The 26222-nt window shown below is 41.4% G+C and overlaps 1 protein-coding gene and 1 pseudogene across 1 annotated transcript in view; both read left to right on the forward strand.

Moving 5' to 3' along the window:
• Positions 1–26222, forward strand: part of Bbs9 (Bardet-Biedl syndrome 9) — a 365371-nt gene that overhangs the window by 326136 nt on the left and 13013 nt on the right.
• LOC114618108 lies at positions 2262–2780 on the forward strand (annotated as a pseudogene).

Genomic DNA, 26222 nt, shown 5'->3' on the forward strand with positions numbered 1-26222 from the left:
TCTCTCTCTCTCTCTCTGTCTCTCTCTCTCTCTCTCTCTCTGCCCTGAATATTCTCCAAATGAATCTAAGTGCCCTCCTGAAAAACTCTAACGAACGAGATGACAAAACTTCATCCTTGCCACCACATTACAAGCAATTTGACTGCTGATCTTTCTAAATGAAAACATGTTTACAGTCCTTTTATTTCATCAAGGAGCTCAGTCCAAACCTGCCTTAACCCTGTGAACTCCTCAGGAGACACATTCATTAACTATTACAAAATTAGCCACACCTGCGGGCAGGCTATGGCTCAGGCACTCTGGGAAGTGCATTTGTTTGGCAAGGTTAAAAGCGGCTTCCTCCCCTTCTTTGATTTGCTGTAGCTTCACTGAGGTAGCAGGAGACTTGGCTAAACAGCAGTTGAGTTCTGGAACTGGAAGATAAAGTCTCCATTCTAAATGCCTAGGCCTTTCTGTTTCTAAAACCACTGTAGATAAACAGATGCTAGAGAGGCATCTCCAGGGACAGACTTCGCTGCCTCTCGGTTAGGTGCTCCATTATCTCAGCAGCCTCTGCTCCAGGAGGGCTTTCCTTAGTATTTAACTGGAATCCCTCCTGGTACAATTCAATCTCATTTCCTCGTATCCTGACCTCACTGGAAATAAAAACAAAACAAAAGAAACAAGCAGAACCCCAACAATAAGTAGCACCTGTTTGTTAATTGAAGATGTCAGCTTACCCCAGAGGCCTTGCTTGCATGCTAAGCGCACCTACATTTTTTGCTCTTTCCTCTGATGCTGCTCCCTACAGGCCCTTGAGTCTAAAATGTTCTTTGAAACAAGTATCAGGGACCATAAAATTCAAATGCAATATTGATATATGCTGATGGGGAAAAGGTTCCCATTCATACAGTAGTTCCAGTCCTAATACTGAGGGCAACTAAAAAACTGAAACAGCTACTCAAAGGAAAATGAAGGTTTTTTTCCTGCATCCCTGGAATGGTATCATGTAGGCAAAGCTTTAATCTGCTGGCCAGACAGAATCCATCTTAAATCTACCCCAAATTAAATTCATTATTTTCTACTAAGTTCGCTACAAAGCCTTCAATTGTGAGAATCCTGTATCCTAAACTGATCTTGACATGTTTAATCTAATGGACCTAGTATCTTGAAACTCTGGAGATAAGAGCAAGAGAAGAGGAAAGAGAGCCGTTGCTAAAGCCTGGACCGGCGGTTCTCAGTCTGTGGGTTACGGTCACTACAGCTTTCCTGCATATCAGATATTTGTATGATGAGTCATAACAGTATCAAGATTACATTTATGAAGTAGCAATGAACCAATCTTATGGTTGAGGAGGGGGTCACCCCACATGAGGAACTAGCCATCTAAACAAAATATACCATTAAAGCAGCCCTCCAGATGAGATGAATCGTCTCTAGGGTCCAATGGTAAGTCTGGATACTAAATAAGGGATTGTATAAGAATTTGTGTAGGTACTCGTTGACTTTGTGATGCTGTTCCTAAGATCTCTATACGTTAACTAAGGTCAGGATATGGGTTTATTCTCAAGATTGGTAACAGTTATTTCACCTTAGCTCCTTGTTATCCCATCATTACACTGGACTGCTTTTTAACAACTTTGCAATCTCCACAAGCACAGGAAGGGAAGCCGTTTGAATACAACTGTTTTATGTGGACACTTCTCACATTGTTCCGATCTGAAACCAAGATATCTGTGTAAACGATTGACCTTGATAACTTTTCTCACTGCTGATTCTATAACTATCTCATCTTAAAATGGAGACTGTGTGATGCTATAATGGTCAAAGGAACTGTGCATTTTGGGTCCCTTTCTTTGCATTTTTATAAGCAACTCTTTTTTCTAGTTGAGTGTAAAATTGATTCTTCTGTGAATACCCCAATCCTCTATGCCTATAGAGTTACAGGCACGGGTCACTCAGCCGCAGTGTGTACTGTAAGTGATGGGGACAGGGAGGAATGTTGGCCTGGAGTCTATGCCAGTATGCACTCATTGCTGCAGCAGCCAGGACGGGTGAAGGAGCTGATCTGGACGGGGTTTATTGCAGCCTCACTACAGGATTATAGTGACAAAGGAAACAGTTAGCCTTTTAAACTGCAAGTCTCTGCACACTGCTGCCAAGATGCCCAAGAGCTTACTGGAACTTACACTGTATTCATTTCAGCTTTGAAAAAGTTGGGTTCCTACCCCCCACTCCCCCCAAAAATTCATCAATTAAAAATACCTCATTATGGAGTTCCTGGCGGCGGGGACCGGGGTAGCCAACGGCCTGTGAGCATCATGCCTAAGTTTTACTGTGACTACTGTGATACATATCTTACCCACGATTCCCCATCTGTGAGGAAGACACACTGCAGTGGTCGGAAACACAAAGAGAATGTGAAAGACTATTACCAGAAATGGATGGAAGAGCAGGCCCAGAGCCTGATTGACAAGACAACGGCTGCATTTCAACAAGGAAAGATCTCTCCGGCTCCGTTCTCTGCTCCTCCACCTGCAGGGGCCATGATCCCGCCTCCCCCCAGTCTCCCGGGTCCTCCTCGGCCTGGCATGATGCCTGCACCCCACCTGGGAGGCCCTCCCATGATGCCAATGATGGGCCCCCCTCCTCCTGGGATGATGCCTGTGGGACCAGCTCCTGGGATGAGACCGCCCATGGGAGGCCACATGCCCATGATGCCCGGGCCTCCCATGATGAGACCCCCCGCCTGCCCGATGATGGTGCCCACGCGGCCCGGCATGACCCGGCCAGACAGATAAGAGCAGAAGTGCTCGCTCTTCATCGTTTTGTATTGTGCTGTTTCACCAGGAGATCTTGCTGCTGAGCCTGCGTGCTTACTAGACGCATGGCCAGGACCTTCCTTCCTAACAGAGAGGAAGAAGTGATACAGAAGGGGCTGTTTTCACTTACATTGGGAAACGTGAAAATAAAATGGTCAGCTGTTTTTAAAAAAAAATACCTCATTATGTTGCTGAATCTTGCTTTAAATATTGAAGATTGCTTTTTATAATGCTATCCCCCTCCTCTCTCCTTCCTTCCTTCTTTCCCTCTCCCTCCCCCCGTGTATGTGCGTGTAGCTGTACATGTTATTCACCAATAAGAGAGAGCAACACCTTTTACTTGTACCTTGTGTCCCTTACTGCACACCATGACCTCCTTGCTCTCTGTGGCAACCTGACTCATCAGTTCACCCCTCTCCCACCATGTTTGGAACTCTTCTCTCGAATTCTTTTTATTAAAAAGGGCTGGCACTAAAAATCAGCTTGATAATACAAGCATCGAATAATTAGCTGGAGATGATAGACTGTGCTTTAGGAGCGTGAGCATGAGAGGCAGCGTGACCTGCCTTAGTATCGTGGCCTATCCGTTAAGTTCCTGTGTGCTTTTGAGGGCATTCTTAGCTGTTTAGCACAGTGCCTGGCATGCAGGACGTGCTCAGATCATGGCAGCTTTTATTTTACTGTGGTGGTTATAATGAAGAATGATTTGTTTCTTTTTTGTGTCAGATAGTCTAAAACTGTCATGGAAGATTACATAAAGAGATCCTTGGCTGTTACTTTAAAGACCTGATGGGTTTCTTTTGGAAAGGAGGTGGTGAAATGTGTGTGCTCATTCTGTGAAGAGAATAACAATCTCACAACGATTCCTATGTTGCCTTTATTACCAAATATTTGAGATTGAGAACAGATCCAGCCTGTTTCTCTAAAAACTGAACTTATGCCTGGGAGATAATCTCTCTTTTTGATGTAAAAATAATGATTTGTTCTAGTTTTTGGAACTCTCCATTGGGAATGCTTGGGTGTAGATCTTTACTGTAGAAAGACTTTGCATTGTACGGTGGGTGAGGCTCTACAGGGACCTGAAAATAGCCAAAGGCTAATACCGAACATCAGACTTAAATCTGCACTTAACCTGCTTCTGTGTCCTTTCTCAACAGTGGTTAAATCATTTTCTTCACAAGGACATTAAAATGTCAGGAAGGCTATGGAGGGCAGGCTGTATAAGGCATCTTATCCCGGTATCCAATGCAGGTTATGCATCTTATCTATTTTTAGTTTGGAGGTACCAGGTTGTGGTGTTCTGTTGCCAATGAAAGAAAAGCGAGGACTGCCATGGCTCCCATTTCAGAAGCCTCTCTTTAGTTCTGAATGGGGGCTTTGAATAACAGCCATCAGCCGGGAGTCAGGGCAGAGCCCATAGCAACTGAGCATGAGGCCAGTCAGTCTCTGGGGTGAGCTGTCTTGTCATGACTGAAAAATACAGCCACAGATAAATCAACACATCTTCGATATCAGTGGCAGCTCATACTTTTAGGAGCAGAGTGGGAAGTGGAAGGCACTATGGTGCAGATATAAATCACCTATTTACTCTCAAAGGGTAAACAAAAATCAGAGCAAGTTCTGACTGCAGACAACATCTGGTTCAGTTTTCTCTGAGTGTCTATTTAGATTTGTTTCCATTAGACATATTCTGTTGCTGTCTGTCTTAACCATCGTAAATTCCACTGTATTCCCCACATAGTCCCGCATTTATAGACACAACATTGATACCAGCCAATGGAGAAAGCACAGTTCTTGCTATTAGGGTGTTGGCATAGTTCGGGGTTGGTGATGGATGTGCTGGAAACAACAGGTTTTTTTTTTAATGTCTACACTTTTGTGTTTTAGAGTTTATATATTACAATGTGAGATATTTAACTTTATAATTTATAATATATAATACACATATTATAGTCTATAAAATAAGTAAGCATATAGCACATATATTTTAAAATTATGATGGTGTTATTTTACAAAAATGTAAGATTTTTAAAATATGTTTCTAATTGAAATAGAGTTACATTATTCTCCCTCCTCCCTTCCTTCCTTACAACCTCTCCCAGTTACCATCCCTCAAACCCTCCATGTTCTCCTTCAAGCTGATAGCCCCTTTTTTCTTTGATTATTGTGTCACATACATATGTGTGTATGTGTGCATGCACAAATATATATACAAATACAATTGGCTGAGTCTGGTTTTGTTTTTTGTGTGTATGTGGGTTCATGCCTGACCACTCTGAATTGGGCAACCAATAAGTGGCTCATCGCTGGGAGATGCTAATGCACATCCTCCCAGCAATCATTAGTTGCCTGTAGCTCTTTGTCTAGGGGTGGAACCCTGCAGAATCCCTACCTTCCAGGTTAACGTGTCCGTTGACACGGCCATTGGTCCAGTCTTGTTTATGCAGCCATTTCTAGGACAGAGTGCTTTATAGCCAGGCTTCCTGGTATTCTGGCTCTTAATTTTTTTTTTTTAACCCTCTCTTCCATGATGTTCCCTGAGCTGTAGCTGTGGGAATTATGGTGTGAATGTAGCCATTGTGGCTGGCCTCCCCATGATCTATCTCTACATCATGTGCGCTCGTGGTTTGCTGTGATGATCTCCATTTGCTGTAAAGAGAGGCCTCTTTGCTGAGGGTTGATAGCTGGATGAGATTTAGAGTGTAATAAGGAATTATGCTGATCTAGCAAAGTGGCAATAGTAGATTCTTCTCTAAGGCCCATGACCTCACTAGCCCTGAGAGCTGGCTGCATTTCTGTCAGGCATGTTTTCTCTCCTGTGGAGTGGCCTTTAACTCTGATTAGACAGCAGCTTTATGCCTATCTTAAAAGTTATGCTTATCTTGATGGTGTTATTTATTTCATCCAAGAAAATAGACTTTGACAGTAAATTCAACAGCTATAATATCTACGTGTTAAGAAGATATCCAAGTGTTTGTGGCTAGAGCCCTCTGACCCCAGAATTAAGTTGTTTTGTTGTTTCTTCCAAGATTGATAACCATGATTTGGAAGCTAGAGATAAATGCTTGTTTGCTGTTGATATACTTGTGATTGTAATCAGAGCTCTCTTTTTGTCTTTAGCAAGGAGAATTAGTGATTCATTACTGCTTATAAGCAGTACTTTTTTTTTGCCAAAAATGTTATAAAATACATATGTTATTAATATAAAGACAGAACTTTCAAATGAACGATTCTAAATTGGCTTAAATTTCATTGAAGAAGAATGCGTTTGACAAATTAGAGACATATTTTCCAAAGAAAATTATAAGAATAAATATTAGATCCTTGATGTTTAGCATCTAAGAAGTCACAGCATAACACTATAAGAAAAATAACTATGAAGAGGAGGTGGGTTTCCGGGCTGTCAGTTCCCTCCCAGTGGGGCTTCTGTGAGGTAATGAGGTCGGCGAAAGTGAAGGAGACCGGAAGGGTCCAGGGCTCTGCTCCCCTTCAGAGTGGAGCCTGATGTCATGTCAAAGCAGATCTAATTAGATGCACGTTACTTAAGGAATCCCGAAATCAGATTCAGGCCGCTCTGTTAAAATATAAGGCCAGTGTCCCCAAGGTCATGACCTTATTATGCTTTCTCCTCCCATCTGATACTGCTCTGTTCTTTATTTGATCTAAAAAGATATAAATCCCTTCCATATCCCAGCAGCACCAAGCTCTGCCGAGTCCTGCTCACACTTCTTATGCTCATATTGCATTTGTTTGCCCAAATCCCAGAAGTCTCGCTGGTTTTTATCTTCTCTGGATCCAGGCTTTTCTGAACCTTATTTGGAGCAGCAGTGTCCCTTTGACCATTTCCTCCTCTTTGACTATTCTTGTTCCTGGTCTCCTGGCTCTGGTGTCCTCGGGTCAGACTCTTTTTGGAGCCCTCTCTTTCGTTTAGCCCAATAAGCGGGTGCTTCATTAAGTTCTCTTTGCCCCTTTTGCTCTTACAAGCATTTCAGTCTGTCAGCTACTTTCTAGTATGCTGATGACTTACAGATTTGGGTCTTTGCCTTGTCTGTCTTAAACCTATGACAATCCTTCTGTGTCAGCCATGGGGATTAGAGGGTACATTTCTTTCTTTCCTAACCTTGTCTTTCACTGTTTTGTGACATGGTAGAGCTGAGTTTCCTATGTAACTATTAGTACTCAGCTGCTTTGTAGATAGAGCTCCTGTTTCTTCTTGCCAGATCAGTTTGCCAGGACTGCTCTCAGTGGGTGTCACCTCTCAGCATGTAGAGCCCCTCCTTCTCACTTCTCAGCACCTAAAGCTCCTCCCCCAGAAGCTCTTGTTGACCTACTCACTTCCTCCTCTCACTCCAGCAAAGTCTTCCGCTTCTGTGTAACCCTATAGATTACCCCAGTTTAATAGAATTGCCTTTCAATTCCTAACTCTCCCTCTGGACTGTTAATTCTGTAAGGTATAAGATGGTTTAGCTATGGTTGATAGGTATTAGCTCCTCAAAAGCAGTAGATGCTTGTAAACTAATTCTTGTTGAGTGTCTGGCGACTGTGGTATCCTTTCTGCTTCCAGAGAAGTTTTGTCACTATTACCATGTATCGTATCTTCCTGCTGTTCCATATGTGGTTCCAATTTAGGCGAAAGCCTGGCTTCTGACCAGCAGGTGTGCACTGAGACACAGAAAGGCATTCCTTCTTTGACTAGGTCAAATCACACCAAATTTCATCAGGCCTGTTGACTTGTACATATTGTTAAAAGAAAATACAACATGATATCATAATATGCAGCTGTGTCTGTTCATTTGTATAAAATAAATATGTATAGAAACTGTAGACATCAGTCACCACAGGGAGTGAGTGAATGCATGGTAGAGGAGTAGAGGAAGAAAGGAGATGGGCGATGGGTAGGAATGAAGAGGGACAACCCTCTCGGAGAACCCCTCCATGTGTCGTTCGGACTCCTAGGACTATCATGACTTGAATGCCACCTTTTCAAAACATTAAATGAATATGGCCAGAAGAATGTGAGGGGAAATCTGATGCAGAACATAAAAATTAATGGGAAGCTGTGCTGTGCTGTGCTGTGAACTGATAGCATGCAGGCTGTAGGTACCAGCAGGGACAACATGAAGCTTTCTAAGTTGGCTGATACTGTGAAACAGGTTGGGGGCAGAAAGGGATGCACACAAATACAGTTCAAGTTAATGAGTTCATTGCTCATCATGGGGGGGGGCTGTTATTTCTGAAATTGCTTTATATCAGTAGCAAACAATGAAGAATTAGGAGAGAGATAACCAGAGGCAGTGGTATCTGTATATGTGTGCGGGTGTTATACATACATACTATATAATATGTTATATATAACATGGTATAATTATCTGTAGTATACAATATGTATGTGTACACATTTGAGTGAAGTTTTTGTGCACATGTCTATGTGGTTTAATGTGAGCTACCCCAGCTCTGTGTGCTGTGAGGATCTGGAGTGAAGACAGGGAGCAGGAGTGAGTAGTCCTCGTGCCCATATTTCGGTCTCTAATAACCATCTCTCATCTCTAAATGACTTATTATATAGGTACTACATGTTTATGCTTTACATTCTTGCTTTCTTTTTCTGTCATAAAGATTGTCTCATGTGTGGGAAAAGCACCACTTTTCAAATATAAGAAAGACTGACATTAAAGACAAACATTGAAAGCACCTCTGTTTACAAGACGAAAATGGAACTTGGCTCTTTGGAGACATGGTTGATTTGAGGGCAGAGGAAAGAAAACTCAATAGAGGCCTGGATCATCTTGTAGCAGCAGAATATTACAAGAATATTCAGAGGCTCAGAAGCCAACCACAAAGACCTCCAGCAGCCAAAATTGGAGGAATTTAAGGAACAAGTAATTATAGTATTGGATTACAGCCCTTAAAATAAGTTAACTATCCAAACCCATGCTTCCATAAATAACAAATAGAATAAGTAGAGAGGAGATAGCTCTTTCTCTTACATACAAAGTCCCATTTAATAAATGAAGAGTGAGTGAGAGAAACAGAAATGCTACAGACAAACGTCACAGTAATGATCGTTACAAGCAAGGCCTACCAGTAGGTGCTAACAGCGTTTGGAGATCCTCAAAGCATTCTTCCAACATAGCTGCTTACCAAGAAGGGAAAGCATGCCTTGTAGCTGAGAAGCCCAGGAGACTTTACCTCACCAAATGACCACAGTGAACGTTGCTGGTAACCAGGCCTCACTCACCAGCAGATGTGCACTGGGAAGCACACAGGAAGTCCAACCACACAGAACCAGCAAGCAAACTGGAAAACATTCCAAGAAATGGCTTATGAAAGACGGCAACCATCCTACTAAAGAGTCCCTCCCATTGGCAGCCCATGCCCCCAGTGAACATGACCCCAAATCCACATTAGATGTGACTGTTCTTTATAACTTATTTACACAGTGTGCATTTTTGTGCCAGGTATGTTTTTAATACTTGTAATGCTTTAGGGATTCATTCATACATTTGGGTGTGTTAGTTCTCCATCCTTTTTGGTTGGCCAGTGGTACTCCATTATGTAAACACACCACAGTTTGTTCTTAGTCTCCTGCTAATGGAATTTGGAGCTAGTTTAATAAACCTGCCATGACATTTATGCATAATGCTTTTGATGGAAATACTTTTTAATCTTGGATGAGTATCCAAAGCTGAGAACATTAGCTCTCTCAGTAGTAATATGTTAGATCTTATAAGAAAATGTCTGATAGTTTCTGGAGTGTCATGTCATTTCCAATCCCCAGTGGCCATGTTTGAAAGCTGTCGTTTTGAGTGCTTCTCAGTGCTTGATGGGTCAACTTCTTTCATCACTGGTCTCCTAATTAGCCTGCCCCATAATGTTTCATTGTGATGTAGGAAGCTTCTAAAAATGCATGCCCCGATTTCTCACATCAAGTCTGAATTTAACATTTTATAACCATGTTATTATGTAACTATCTAACCCAGTTCTACTTAACATCACTTTATCTTATTTTTGTGCATTTTAAAGTTGATTATCTGTCTAGAACCTTTATCTTTAAACACTTCAGCACGCCCGTGATAACTATAGATCAATATTTGTTTTTTATTTGAATAGTTTTTGTTTGGGGGGATTATAATATAACTATATAATCCCCCCTCCCCTTTTCTTAGTGCTTACTGTGTACTAGGCTCAGTGTACATTAAAGCATTCATCCTCATAATCATTTCAAAACATGAGTGCTTTCTCAGATGAAGAGAATGGGACCCAGGCATGCTCAGTAGCACCTTCAAAGACACATGCTTGTCAGATAAGTCCTGACAGCACAGGCAGAAAGATGTCTGCTTAATGGCAAATATACTTACCTATGACATATTTTATGGCAAGGCCAGAAATCCCCTGAGGTCACATGGATCAATTACCCTGCTAATTTTCTGATGTAGGGAAAAAGAATATACCAATTAGAAGTCACACACACACACACAGATACACACATACACACACACACACACACACACGACTACATGTGTAGTTTTATAAGTATTATTTTTCAGGGAATAAAATGCTATTTTTAAAAAAGTTTGAAAAATATTTTGAACTACCTTTTTCTTTGACCAGTTAATTTTTTTTTATTATTTTCATGTTAAAAATATGTGTACCTTACATGCCTAAATATTTCTTAAAGTTATGCTTGGGCTTAATGCCTACTCTTTTGACAAAGGAAAATATTTTTGGCTGTTAACACACTTGGCACCATGAACATGTAGCCCTCAGAAGACAACCTTGAGTGTCAATCTTCACCATCCCCGTTTCCGGCAGAGTCTCCTTGTTCTTGCTGTGGTGCAGGTCAATGCAGGTCAGTGCAGGTCGGTCAGGCAAGCTACTGGTGAGCTTCCAGGATTCAGTCTCCACTTCCTGTCTTGCAGTAGGAGCACTGGGATTATAGGTATATGCTGCCACTCCTTACTTCTCATAGGTTCTAGGGATTTAGTCAGTTCTCCTGCTTATACAGCAAGCATTTCATCCACTGAACCGTCGTCTCTCCATCCCTACAGTAGCCAGACTGCTGGTTCTGTTGTTCAACTGGTCCAATAGGCAAAACATTTTCCAATATACTTTGAGACTCCAGAAATCAAACAGCCATGGTTTTAGGAGCAGCAGGCAATACTAGAGATGGCTTCTTTCCTAGGGAGTCTTCTGCTTGTGGAAACCATTTTTGCCTTTTCCTGCATGTTTCTTACTTTAATGGGTAGACTCTGGGAAATAACTGAAGCCCCATTTGGACAAGTTCTAGAAGATAAAGCAGAAGTCACACAGGTTAATACTTAACCATCTTGGTTTCTACACAAAGACCTGCAACAAGATGTAGACAGGATTTCAGGGATTTCAATCCCTGGTTTATATTGCACCCCTGGTAGGAAGGGCTCATTGCCACAGCCCTCTTCTGGGATTCTCAGCTGCTCAGGTCCAGCCTCATCAGTGCATGATCCCTCATATTTTCTGTCTCTAGGACAGAGGCAAAAGTGGATGTAGCCTTCCTGTCTGGACAGGGAATAGATTTGATGAAGAAAAAGGTGTTTGTGGGGAAAAGACCAGGAAGCTTTCAACACACTGGAACATGAATATCCTTATTGGGCCAAGGTGGGTAGCCTTGGGCTATTGCTTTTTATGAGTTTTTCTTGCCTACCCTCTTCAGGACTATGTATTTATCCACTCTCAGAAGGCTAAAGCTTGCTATTTGACCCTAATTCTTGGCATCTTAAAAAAAGACTTAATATTGGGCATTCCTGTTTGAAATCTCTAATAAAAATTGGAGGATTTTAAGGAGCCCTCCTTCCAGAGTGTTTAGCTTGGAGCTCATCCGTCCCTTGGAGGCTTCCATACCCTGGCCACTCCACTCTCTGAGCACCTCATTATGAGCTGAACAGGAGCCAGGACAGAAGACCTTGTTTTGTTTGAGATAGAGCAAGACAATGTGTTTGTCTTGTTTTTTTTTTTCCAGTATTGCCAAGTCTTGGGGTCACCAAGCCACTCACCATCTCACACTGGTCCCATTTATTCAGTTCATGCAAAGGGAAATGTATTTTCTAAATTGTTAAGGGTATGAATACATTGTTTACACCCTCTGGAAGGCTTGGCCATAGTGTCCATCATGGCGGGTATGGAGACACTCAAATTTGTTTTCCATCAGTTTGAGCCTCAAACATAAAAGCCTTCCACCAGTGGCCAGGATATTACCTGCCATTCTAACGACGAGATGAAGAGAAGTTAAATTATGAGGCAAGGTGAGTGGCAACCAGATTTCACAATCCATTTCAGCATAGGCTGCCCACAGATTAGTACCCTTAATGGTTGTGAAAACATAAAATAACATTTCAGTCAAGGTTTTAGACAGATTAGAGGATTACTCAATTCCTTTCACCTCTTTAAGTCTAAGCAAATATTTGGCTAAGAATTTACAACTAAGCATTTTGTACTTAACTAGATGAGTTTTATTCATCTGGGACAGAATAACAACCAGAAGAAATTATCTTTTTTGAAGATTTTTTTAAAAATATATGTTTTTGTTTTATACATGTAGGTATTTTGCCTACATGTCTGTATGTGTACCATATCCATGCAATACCCATGGAGACCAGAAGGGGGCTTTGGGCCCTCTGGGACTAAAGTTAAAGAGGACTGTAATCACCATGTGGGTGCTGGGAACAGATCTGGGTCTTGTGCAGAGCTTCAAGTGCTCATAACTCTGAGTCCTCTTTCAGGCTCCTACAAAAGATAATCTTATTTTACAGTTCATGTGGTTTGAATGAAGAAAATTAATTTGCTATAGCCATATTCACAACTGGAACACCATGAATGCACCTATAGATTTATTTAACTATCATGTTTTGGGATATTTTATTATATTAAAAATAGCTAATATATATGAGATTTTTTATAAGGCTGACATGTCTGGTAGATTTTTAAATCCCACAAGATATATATTCTTTTCTCCCACTCTCTACACAGTAAGCACTGTTGAGGAGATTTGCCTAAGACTATTGAGCAGTAGAGCTAGAAGTGGAACCTAGGAATCTGACAACAGCATGCTGCTTGTATTCTCCATACTAGATGCTGTTCACTTATGGAGCTCAGGCCATCCAAATGAAATGCTAGTGGTCAGCAGATCTACCTGGTGATCCCTTGAGAACAGACAGTGGACCATGAGGCACTGTCTAGCAGAGACAGCAGAAGGTAATGATGCTTTTTAAACATGTGTTTAGCATCCACAGAATATAATTGCAAGCACTTTGGATGCACATGGAGTTCTGGGTAAGAAGAGGTCGGTAACAATCAAGATGTAAGATCGCTTGTCTAGATGCAAAGTGATTGCTGTTCCTCTTGTTCCACTCAGGATGATGCTTTTGTTTGTCAAGTGATGGATTACCATATGTTGCTTATAAGAGACCAGGTTGGGGGGGGGGGGATCAAAGAACCCTGCAAGAGGCTGAACCACAGAACAGCCTGAGACATTATTAAAAGATTATTTGATCAAGGGAACAATTTTTATAGATCAATCTAGCAGACGGAAGTTATTCATTTGTTTCCTCGAGAAAAAGCTGAGGAGATCCAGCAGAACTCATTTTGGTTTGAATACATACAGGGAGATGGATTCCACTGGGATGCTAAAATAATTGTGGATTTTTGAGTTTTATAGGCTGAGAGTTTCCATGGATACCATTGCAACCTGCAGTTCAGTAGCTTGGAAGGTTAAAGGTTCACCCTCTGCATTGTGAACCATGTTGTCCAGTTCAGAACCTTTGTAACACTGATGGCTGCTCATACCACAGGGTATTTTATAACCAGTCACTCGCTATGGCCTACAGAGAAAATGTTCACATGCTATTTACTGAAGATCTCTGTCTCTCTGTCTCTTTGCTTCTCTGTCTCTCTGTCTCTGTCTCTCTGTCTCTGTCTCTCTGTCTCTCTTTCTCTCTCTTCCTCTCTCTCTCTCTCTCTGTATGTGTGTCTGTACACACATACACACACACACACAAAGGGGGAGCGGGGAGGGACAGATATACAGAGAGACAAGCAGAGACAGAGCCATTAGTTCTAAAGTGACCATTTCAGCCAAGGTATTTTGTACCTGTTCTTTTCAAGGGAAGGACCATAGAAAGGACCATTAAAGCACATTCATTTCAGAACTAAGTTTTCCTGGTTGAATTAAATAATGCAGAGTAAGTTGTCACTGGTAAACAGGAAGGTCACTGTGTCCCAGCCTTCTGATTTATGTATGTAAATATTATAGCCCTGGCACATTAAACCCATCTTCTTATGCATAAAATATCATTTTACCTCAACCTAAACTTAGTCCTTTGAAAACATTTTTTATGGCTATATCTTTACTTGGCAAATAGTCATTAAATAAAGATGCCACTGTTGGTCCACCTGAGGGTCAGGGTCCACCCAACAAATGGCTGGTGTTGTTTTGATTTACTTAGATGTAGCACCTGCTAGGAAAGGACATCTAAAAGTTCGGGGGCTGAAGCCTTCTCTGCTTCCAGTATGATGGAAGCCAACAATGTTATGTGGTATTCTAATCTTTCCCAAATCATTTCCTTTGTTTCATTTTAGCCCGTTCCGAAATTTTAGAAAAATGACAGCTGAAAGATGTGCACTATGCATCCATTATGTAAAGGGCATCATTTTATTAAGATGCGGACTGTGCATCCATTATGTAAACAGCATCATTTTATTAAGATGCGGACTGTACATCCATTATGTAAACAGCATCCCTTTATTTTTCCATCACATAAAATTAACCACACCAAACATTTCCATAGTTATTTATGTGCTTTTAAAAATAGATTAATGGACTAGAGTTGTTTATGTTCTTGTCCCCTGCCCCCCTTTTCTTGGTTTCACCATGGTTTTTCTTGTAGTCTTTTATACAAATCCATATTCCAAGTATCCACCCGAAGAGGCTTTGCAAACACGTGTTTGTGTGATCATTTTTCACAGGTCTTATGTGGAATCATGACTCCTTGTCTTTTTCGCATCTTTATTTTCTGCCCTCACCTTGAGAAATACCAATCCAGAGTCCTTGAGGCATGGACAGACAAGGGGCATGGCTCAAGCAAACCCAGCAGGTGTGTGAGTGGGTGTGGAAAGAGGAGTTGTACCAGAAAGGAGGCAGCGAGTGGCCCACAGAATGTGTGTGTGTGCATACGGCACAGGGATATGGGCTGCACAGTCATTTGAAGTACTCAAGCAAGAGGAGCTGTGCCTAGAACATTCACCTGAGCCTAGGCTGAGGTTAAAGGCCAGGCCAGTTTGTTGGAAAGCAGCTATGTGGAGTCCTTGAAGGCGTCTAAGTAGAAACAGATATGGCTGTCACTCTCTTTCTTGATTATATCTTGTCCATATACAATTTTCTATGTATACTCAGTCATGCATTGCTTAATGCAAGAAAGACTACATTAGCAGATGATTTCATCATTTATAAATGTCATTATCTACATCACTGGGAAATATCATAGTATGGGAATAGTTAGTATGTGTGGTTGGGCACTGAACACTGACCTGTCATTAGAAGACATGGAAGTATGTATGTCAGTGCGTGCATATACATCTGATCCATAGAGAGGGTACTATGTGTATGTCCTGTGTACTATGCATGTATGTGTGTGTATCTGTGTATATGGCAGAGAGAGAGAGAGAGAGAGAGAGAGAGGAGGGGAGAGAGGAGAGAGAGATGCTTGCTGTGGTAAATCTCCAACCCAAATAAGCCTGGGCAAGGAAAACACAACTCAACTAATATGACTATAAGCTACACTCCTAGGTTGGGCAAATCAGCCACTAGACTCTCATCTTCTCCATCTCTGAGACCCTTATAACTTGCAGTTTCTCCAGACCACGCTCCACTTTCCTTACACATCCTCCATTGTCCTCTCTCTCTCCTCTTTCTCTCCCAAACTTTCATCTCTTCCTTCCCTTTTCCTGCCTAATCACCAGCTATAACCTTTATTTTACTAATTAAGATGAGGAGAAGGTTCACAAGAAGTCACCTGAGTATTTATTCCTCATTTGCAGCCACTCCCAGGAGAGGGGAATTAGTATCAAAATACAAGCAACCCCGGGGCTATCCACAACTGGTGCTAGGGCTCAAATGGGGCTTTTCCAGTGCTGAGCATGCTCTATGGTAACATAGCTACACCACTAGCCCCATAGTTTATGCATATATTATACTATTTTAGCTGTTTCAGCTGATTTAATGCATAGTTTTTAGATATGCGACACAATTTAGGAATTACAATCAGTTTCTAATGCAGACATTCCTTCCTTTTTCCTTATTATGCTACCTTGACTTTTTAGAGCATTGTAAAGTAATGTTAGTGATAGCCAGCCAATGTTCTCATCTTCAACCAAACTAGTGTATTTTTTTTTATCTGTTTTACTAAAAATTTTTGTTTCTTATTAACTTAGTTATTTATAGTGTTAGGCTTTAAAAATATCAGAAATAAACTTGGTGATAAGACAGTCTTGCTGAAGATACTATATACTTTGGTCTCAGGACATGAAAAAGTCTAGTTGGGACTGACCAGGAAGCTCTCTATCTGTAGCTGTCATAGAACCAGAAGGTGATGTGTAGACTGCCAAGAGGAAAAGCCATCAATACCCTTAAAGAATTGTGAAATTGTGAACTGCGATAGGCTGCCATTCCATCATATGCCATAGGTGTAGTGATGGCGTGAGTGTTAGGAATGGAACCAGCTATTTTCTGATTGGGTTTTAGGTTGGCCTCAAAGTAGGAAAAGGAAATGCCCAGTAAAGTAAATCTGGCCAACAACAACTCGTGCATGAAGAGCTCACAGGTTCCAGAAACAAACCTACTGCCCTCTAAATCTGTATTCCTCTATAGGTTAGTGCAGCTCTCAGACCACATCAGTAGGACGTTTGTACTGTATCCTTCCTTATGTACCGCATCCTTACCCCACAGCCTAGAGAATGCTCTGGAAGAGACATAAGAAGGAGTTAAAGAGCTATAGATGAGGGATGTGCACAGTGAAGCTGTGTCTGCACAAGACTGCTGCATTCCTGAACCAGCAGAGCTGTGGCTGCCTGCAGGAGACCTATGGAGAATCAAGCCGTTCAACATGGGACGAGGAGGGGCTCAGGAGACCCCACCACTAAGTGAGCAGCTGTTGATGACTGGTGGCTTGTAGAGGAGGGAGAGTCAGTTTTAAGGTGTGACTCCTGGATGGCCACATTCCAGTGGATAACTCTACACCCAAGAGCATTTGAACAGTGCAAATCGGTCTTGGTAGGTTCTTAAAGAAGAAAAGAACAACACTGTGCATTAATACACTGGGTTAATGTGTGTGTGTGTGTGTGTGTCTGTGTGTGTCTGTGTGTGTCTGTGTGTGTCTGTGTGTGTGCAACATTTTAAAATAATAAGTTGAAAAATATAAAAATAAGAGAGGGCATGAAGTTAGGGATGGAGAGGTGGTATGGATTTGAGAGGATTTAAGAGGATTGTGAGGATAAATATGATCAGAATTCATTATTTGTATGTATAAAATTCTCAAATAATTAAAATTAATGAAAAGATTAAAATGGGTATTTAATATTATCTTCTAATAGTGTGTTTGTGCATGTGCGTGTATGTGTGTGTATTTCAAGACATGGTTTCTCTGTGTAGCTCTGGCTGACCTGGAACTCACTTTATAGACCAAGCTGGTCTCAAACTCTCAGAAATCCACCTGCCTCTTCCTCCTAAATTCTGGGATTAAAGGCATGTGTAAGATTCTGTTTTTTACATTTAATTTTTCGCTGTGTAGATGTGTGTGAGGGTGTGTGTTTACCTCTGAAGGAATGAGCCTGGAAGAGTGGAGCCTAAACGTGAGGCAGACTAAAGTCTCTTGCAATAGCCAACTTTACAATAGCCAACTTACTCAGTGCATCAGACTGTTTCTACTCTGAGGGTTACAGGAGTAAAGTTCTAGTGAGTCCAAGCTGTATACAGACAGTCACAAGGACAAGCTGGTTGTGGCAACACCATGCTTTTCTATACAGGCATATAAAGAATAGTTTAAACACTTAATTGAATAACACCAGCAAGCAATAATGTGTAATATGAAGTAAATTCACTCCTATCTGCTACACTAGGAAGGAGCAAGAAAATACATTCCAAGAACAATTCCATGTTTCGAAGAGTCACAAGACTCTTGTTTTGTTTTCTTGGAGTTTTCTCACAAGGTCTCACAAATCTCTTCACACGATTTTGTTCATGGACTGTATTCTCACAGGTATATGCTTGTGAATGCAAGTACCCATGAAGGCCAGAAGAGGACAGAGGACGTTGAAGCCCCCAGAGCTGGAGTTACAGCTGGTTATAAGTTACACATCCTAGATGGTGGTCCTCAGGTCCTTTTCAGAAGCAGTGTATGCTCTTAAGGGCAAGGTTAGCTCTCCAGCCCCCAGTAGTCAGTCCCTTTTGAAGTACCAATTTGTAGAATTCACTAAATTAATTTTATTTTTGGATGAATTATACTTTCAGTACTATACTATCTGATTTCCTAGTGTCTTAATTTGGATATTTACATATACATTATACATGATGTGGCCCTTGAGTTTCTCCTGTGTGAATTTATAGTCTGTACATTCTGCATTTTATGAGTTTCGTAGCACAGCTTATACCAACTTTAGAAAACAGATCTCTATAAATATTAAGTGTTCTACAGCCCCCCCCCCCCCCGCTGAGGAACATGAGGTGGATGCTGTCTTAGTTAGAATTTTATTGATGTGAAAGACATCATGCACAAAATCAACCTGGGGAGGAAAAGGTTGATTTCATCTTAACACCTCCAGTCCATTGCTGAAGGAAGCCAGGGTGTGAACTCAGGGCTAGTACCTGGGATTGAGGACAGGAGCAGAGGTCATGAAGGCATGCTGATCTCTGGGTTACCGCTCATGGGTTGTTCAGCTTGCCTTCTCATCACACCCAGATCACCACCTGGGGTTAACACTCCTGTAGGTGGAGCCCTCCCATGTCAACCATAAGTCATGAAAATGCCCTCCACAGACTTGCTAATCTACTGGGCACACTTTCTCAGTCGAGATTTCCTATTCGAAAATGACACTGAGTTGTGTCAAGTTGACAAGAAACTACTCAGCATCCTTGACCCCTTGTCCATTTGACATAAGCACATCACAGTTAAACCATAACCTTGGTTTTCCTGTTCATCCCTAAGCTGCTCTCATGCATCAGTCTTGCAGTATAACACCCCAACTTTTAAAAATTCCATAATCTTTACAGATTCAAACATGGTCAGAGTTTGATATCTTTAAAACATCCAAAGTCTCTTTCAAGTGCAGAGTTTCTCGAAAATATCTAAAGTATATCTAAAATAACCAAAGTCTCTAAAATTACCTTGGAATAATCCTAACCAAGGGCATGAGAGACCTGTACAATGAAAACTTCCATCAAGAAATTGAAACCAATTGAAGGCAATGAGAAATTAAAAGACTTTCCACGAAAGCTCATAGATTGGTAGGGTTATTATTGTAAAAATGTGTATCCTGCTAAAAATTTTCCACAGATTCAGATACCATAAGATCCAGCTATACAATCTTGGACATGTATCTAAAGGACTCCATATTGTACTATAGAATACCCTAATAGCTAAGAAGTAGAAACAGTCTAGAAGTCCATCACTTGGTGAATAGATAGTGAGAATGTGATACATCCGTACAATGGAATATTATTCAGCTGTTAAGAAAAGGGAAAACTGAGGATGAAAAGAACTGTCCAATTACAGCGATGCTACTTCTTGCAGTTGTTGATCAGTGAGGTCCCCTAGACATTCCCAACACCAGAGGCTGTTGCTGTTGCTCTTGGTTAACCTCCACGACCTCATTGGCAAGACCCTACTGCTGAAGGCACCACACACTTACGTCATGAAATATGGAGAAGTCATGCTGGTAGCTCACTCGGATTCTCCATCCCTACTGGCTAGCTTTCAAAATGCTAGGAGGTGTTATCTATGCTACCAGAGGAGGATAAAACCCTAATCATCACTTTCTCCTTTATATCTTTTCACTTATTATACTAACTGCCAAGAACTGAGCATGATCTTGTGTCTGATGTATGCCTGCAACCTCATTTATTTCCTCACAGTTACTTAGAAAGCCATTCCCTTTACAATACAGGAATGAAGGTTAAAGGTATTAAAACCTTCGCAGGAAGTGGCCTGAGGGATGTGATTTTCCAGGAGCATACGGGTACTTTTTTCCCCCACTTTCTCTATCCTCAAAGTTGTGAGGCCCAGGACCAGGTGGAATTGTATAAACTGAGATACAGGGCAAAAGAGAGGCCGTACTAAGCGGTGTTTCCTCTTCTCTCGAGGCCATCATCTCACAGCCTGCTGAGTGTGTGGTGTGCACGGGCCAGGTGATGATGCCATTTGCCCCGCCCGTCTCTATCCCCCCTCCTCCCCTGTGACATTCCCTCTTCTCCAAGGACATTTTACTTTGTGAAGTCTACCCCGACAACCCCCTTTCACAATCAGAGAACTTCTCCCTTGCTTTGGCAACTATTTCAACCCATGTCTAGTGCAGTCAATTCATTTTGAAACTGCAGGCAGGTAGCCCCATGTTTGTGAAGCTTAGGATGAAGTGATGCAGTTTGAGGACCGTGAGCAGTAAGAAGAGAGACTGCTGGGAAGACCACCATTTTCATCTTCAAAGGAAACAGAGCTGGCTTAGTCCAGTCTGTTTTACTGTTGGAAGGGAATCATAGTACCATAGTTTGGACAAACTCTGGCATTTTATTGCCAAAAAAGTATAAGATTAAAAACGAGTTAGATGTGAGAAACTCAAGGTAATGTCTAAACATTAAAGACATTTCACCTCTCGGGGCTCGGAGATTCAAGCCTGTACAGAGCTCGGGAGGAATCTGAAATGTTTATGTTACTAGAGTATAAAAAAACATTGTCCAGTTGTTTATCTCATCTTTCATTGGGCTTGATTTTTAAAGCATGCTTAGATTTGAAGGAGCCTGGGAAAAATAATCTGTTCCAAGCCATAGCTTGACGACCCACCAAAAAGAAGATGGATTTAAGAAGCTTCCCAGCAGGCTTTGTGCCTTCCTTTGGAATATGCTCATCCACAAATCACTATCATGAACTGGACTTCCAAGTGCTCTGTTATATCTTTTAACATCAGCTCCCACAGAAATCACCGCTGAGACCTGGTTTCTGTTGAGGGCTGAATGTTTGGTGGTTGTGCCTATTCTCTCTCAGGGTCTCCACAAGTTGTCATACTGTAAGTTGTATTCTGAAAGATTTACATCAGCTAAAGCAGAGAACTTTTTTTTTTTTTTTGGCATCATGTATCCAAAAAATCCAGATGGGCTTGGAGCAGACAAGAGGTGATATACCAGGCTTTTCTGTATTTTCTGATATCCTAGTGGACATGAAAGATATCATTATTTATATGAAAAGTAAAATTGATCTTGGTTTCTACTGCTCCCTTCTCACCTCTCAGGCTTAATCCATTCACTGTTCCCTCAAGTCAGTAAAAAATAATTTCATACCAAGCGCTGTCCTCATACTTGGGGTATAGTAGCAAGCAAAACAGCCAACGGTCTCTGCCATGTGTAACTCATTCTCAGGGGGAACAGTAAACACTAAGCATGACACATGTATCATGTTAGAAGGCTAAAATGATCAGTGTTACAGAAAGAGAAATGTGTGTCAGGAAACAGGGTTTGCCCTGGTTATAATTTTAAACCAGGTGGTAAGAGCAGGCTGTGTTAGATGATATCTTTTAAGTAGAGATTTAGAAGTTTAGGGATTTGTTCATGCAGTGACAAGTATTGTGGGTATAAAGACTGGCTATCACACCATCCACACAGTGGAAATGTCCCTGGCATGTTGGATAGCAAGGAAGCCAATGAGACTGTGTGGTTAGAGGGGTACCAAGAGCGGTCTGGCTATGCACAGCCTTTGGCATACACTGTTTTCCTCTGGGTAAAATCAGCAGGCTCTTCTACCAGAGGAGCAACACAATTGCCATTTCAAGGGATCAATGGCTGCTGTTTGGAGAGTCCTGTGGATAGTGGATAGAAAGAGCACTGTTTGAGGGTTCCTCATTTAACCTGTGAGTTCTGTCACAGTGGTAGGGCAGGGGCAGAGATGGTCAGATTTTAAGAATAGAAACAGAAGATTTACTGCTATAACCAGAAGGTAGCCTTCAAACCACTGGACAGGTGGAGCTCATCTGGGAATGGGTTGAAGAGAAAATTAAGAGTACCATTTGAGATGGGTTGACTTTGAGATGCTGTTAGAGTGTTCCTATTTTTTAAAACCAAGCTCTTATTTCCCACTTTATGCTGCCATTTTTTTCCAAATCAGACCACAGAGGCAGAGAATAGCTAGCTCAACAATTCTCTTTCCTGGGGTCAGATACCAGTCACTTGTATTTTCTACTTTCTTAACTGTACTAGCCTCCCCCCTTTGTGCTCCCCAGCTCCCCACACATGAGAATCTCAGGCTTTGATTGGGAAAGCTGGGGATATATTATGAAGATGGTAGTGGTGATGTATTTGTCGTAAGTCATGTCCATCATTCTGAACCAGTCTAGAGTTTATTCCTCCATAAGTAACTCATTTAATCTTTACAGTTTTCTCATGAATTGGCTATAGTTATCATCTGCCTTTTACAAACAAGGAAACTGAGGCATAGAAAGATTAAACATCTAGTTCCTTTAAAATAGGCCAATAATGGCAGAGTTGAGTTTAAAATTTTGACAGATTAACTCCAGAGGACTCATTTCTGAAGATGCTGGAGAATTTTCATTTTGAGAGCCAGCTGTTAGAGAAGACTATGTTTTACATAGTGTAAGAATTTGCAAGAATGAATAGGTTAGAGTCAGGGAAAATAAGACAGAATACAGAGCACAGCTACCATTTTTGTATTCGTGGTTTACATGCCATTGAACTGTGTTCTGCTCACAAACATGAAAATCCATGGAGAACCATTCTTCACCAATGGCATTCCTTAGCGATATTCACCGATGGTGTTCCTCAGGACTCTATTTCCTCAAGCTATCATGCATTCTTTTTTAACTCAGTAGCAGCATAGTATTTTTTGAGGACTCTCCACACTGACTTCCATGATGGCTGTATTAACTTATATCCCAGCTGCACTGGATAAGGCTTCTCTTCCTCCTTCATATCCTTCCCAATATTTGTCCCCAGCTGTAATGACAATCATTCTGATCAGGGCGAGGTGGCGTCTCAAAGGAGTTGTAATTACATTTTCCTGATGTCTAGAGATGTCGAACACTTTTAAAAATAGTTGTTAGCCATGTGTATTTCTTTTCTTTTTCTTTTTTCCCTTTCTTTCTTTCTTTCTTTCTTTCTTTCTTTCTTTCTTTCTCTCTCTCTCTCTCTCTCTCTCTCTCTCTCTCTCTCTCTCCCTCCTTCCCTCACTCCCTCCCTCCCTCTCTCCCTCTCTCTTTCCTCTCTCTCTCTCCCCCTCCCTCCCTCTCTTTCTCTCTTTCTTCCTTCCTTCCTTCTTTCCTTCTTTCCTCCTTCCCTTCCTTCCTTCCTTCCTTCCTTCCTTTCTTTCTTTCTTTCTTTCTTTCTTTCTTTCTTTCTTTCTTTCTTGAAAAGTATTACTTTCCTTGGTCTATTTGCTTACAGACAGTATCATCTCCTTGAAATTTACTTTCTGCAGTTCTTTGTAAATTCTGGATATTAGCCTCTATATGAATTATCATTGGCAAAAAGTTTTTTCCCATTCTGTGGGCTGTGTGCCCTGCTGTTAGCTCCCTTTGCTGTGCAGATACTTTATATTTCATGTAGCTCCATGTATTGGTACTTGGGACTGCTTTCTGTGATGCTGGTATCCTATTCAGAAGACTCTGCCCTACCCCAGTGTCATAAGAAATATTTCCCATGTTTTCTTCTAGCAGGTTCAGCATTTCAGGTTTTAATTCAAGGTCTTGAATCTATTTCAAATTGACTTTTGTAGAAGATCAAAGTTACGAACTCAATTTCACTCGTTGGCAAGCAGATACCCTGTTTTCCCAGTACTGCTTGTTGAACAGGCGGTCTTTTTCAATGTATATTCTTGACGCCTCTGTCAAATGGTGTACCTTTGTTATTGTATTTCCATATCTGTTCTATTCTTTTGTCTGCCTGTCTGTGTTTATGTCCATACCAGGTGATCTTCGTCACTACAGCTGTGTAGTGTAATTTGAGATTGGGTACTGTAATACCTGTAGCAGTGTTCTTACTCCTTAGGGGTGCTTTACCTATTCATAGTCTTTTGTGGTTCCATATGAATTACTGAGATTCCTCACACAAAGGTTAAAGATTAAAAACAGAGCCACCATATGACCTAGCTAGTTCACTTCTGAGCATATGTGCCCAGAGAATTACATAACATATCATAGGGATATTTGCACCTCTGTGTGTTTATTGTTGCTTCATTTGTCCCAGCAAGGAAATGGAACCGATCTAGTTGTCCATCGACAGATGATTATATGATGTCAGTCTGGTGCATATATGACATGAAATACTTTTCAACTCTAAAGAGAAAATTAGTCACAAAATTCACCAGAGAGTAGGTGGATTTAGGCATTATAATGTTAAATAAGGTTGCCCAATCTCAGGGAAAAAAACCTTCATGAATCCTAGTCCACCAGAGATATATAGATGGATCAACAGATGGACACATGGGTACAGCATACCATGAAGAAAGGAGAACGATAAAGGGTCAGAGGAGGAAGGGCTGGATGGCCATAGTAGATGAGTAGATGCAGGAGTCATGAAAGAATTATAAAGATAATTATTCCTATAGTGTTTAACTCTGAGGTTTTTTTTTTTTTTTTGTGGTGAGTAAGTATGTAAAAATGTAAAGTGTAAAATCCAGTGTGAAAGTGGCTGTGGTGGAACACACCCTTAACCCCAGTATGTGGGAGGCAAAGGTAAGATGGTCTTTATGAGTTTGAGGCCATCTTGGTCTACGGAGTGAGTTCCAGGCCACCCAGGGCCCACACCATGAAATCCTGTCAAAGAGCCCCGCAGCTTCAGCGTGGATGTTCTAACTTTATAAAAGCTCATTGGGATAGGTACACATTGAGTCTGGCTAGTTTCACTGTGTAGTAGTTTCTCATTGTTCTTGATTTTTTTTTTCAGGATCTTTTAAATCCATGTTTCTCAACCCGTGGGTCACAACTCCTTCTTAGGGGCCACCTATCAGATATTTATATTATGATTCATAAGAGTAACAAAATTACAGTTATGGAGTAGCAACAAAAATAATCTTGTGGTTGGGGTCCCTACAAGATGAAAAATTGTATTAAAGGGTCCCAGCATAGGAAGGGTGAGAACCACTGTTTTAATAAAGGTTTAACTATGAAAAAAAGAAATTATTAAGCACTCACTCTTTGTACAAAAGAGAAAACCTCAGCTCCGTTGCTCTGTGTGTTCCCTTCACTGTGGGAAGTTTATTTGTTTACTCTACGGGCTATGGAAACACATGCGAAATGTATCGTATATAAGGCCATACTACCTTTTACTGTTTTGGAAAGATTCTTCAGGTTTCTAAATCGTTCAGAGATGAGGCGTAAACTAAATGCTTCTTTGTTAAGTTACTTCTCAGAGCTCTGGTAAGTGGCTGCCACCAAATCCTTCATTAATAACCCCTTCCTTTTCCAGAAGGACCTGCCAACACCCATAAAGTATTCACTGGGAGAATTAAAGTCATATAAAAATAATTGGTGTTTGCTTCCTTCGAGGCATACATTTAAATGCACTGCTCTGCTCCTCTGCTCCTTGGCTGCCTCCTATGTTTAGTAACACTAGGTCAGCAGACTTCCTCTCTCAAGGTTCATCTGCTGGCCAGTGCAGTTTCCCATGAGAAAGCAAACTCACCACTGTTTTCACTCTTACATCTTCCTGCTGCCGCCATTTATTTCATAGTATCTTGTGGGCGTGTGTGTCCCCATCGTAAGAACACTGCTGGTAAACAGAAAGTAACAAATGCAGTTACACACCATAGACCACCACCTTCACCACCACCTTCACCACCACCACCACCACCTTCACCACCACCATCACCACCACCACCACCCACCACCACCACCACCATCACCACCACCACCACCTTCACCACCACCATCACCACCACCACCACCACTACCACCACCACCATCATCACCCTTTTAAAATTCCTGCTGTGATCTCAGGAAGAGTGGTTGTTTGACAGTAGCATATTAGCAATTTCCCTCTAAAAGGAATGTGATTTATTTTTAATGCTTTGTTGATAATTTTTCCACAGGCCACCAGGTTCTGCTGTAAGCATGCCACTACTGGCCTACATACCCCTTCAGCTTTTGCCTAAGTGGATCTTAGAAAGTCACATTTAATCCATG

Source organism: Grammomys surdaster, unplaced genomic scaffold (assembly GCF_004785775.1).
Source record: "Grammomys surdaster isolate TR1022 unplaced genomic scaffold, NIH_TR_1.0 140, whole genome shotgun sequence".
Classification (NCBI taxonomy): domain Eukaryota; kingdom Metazoa; phylum Chordata; class Mammalia; order Rodentia; family Muridae; genus Grammomys; species Grammomys surdaster.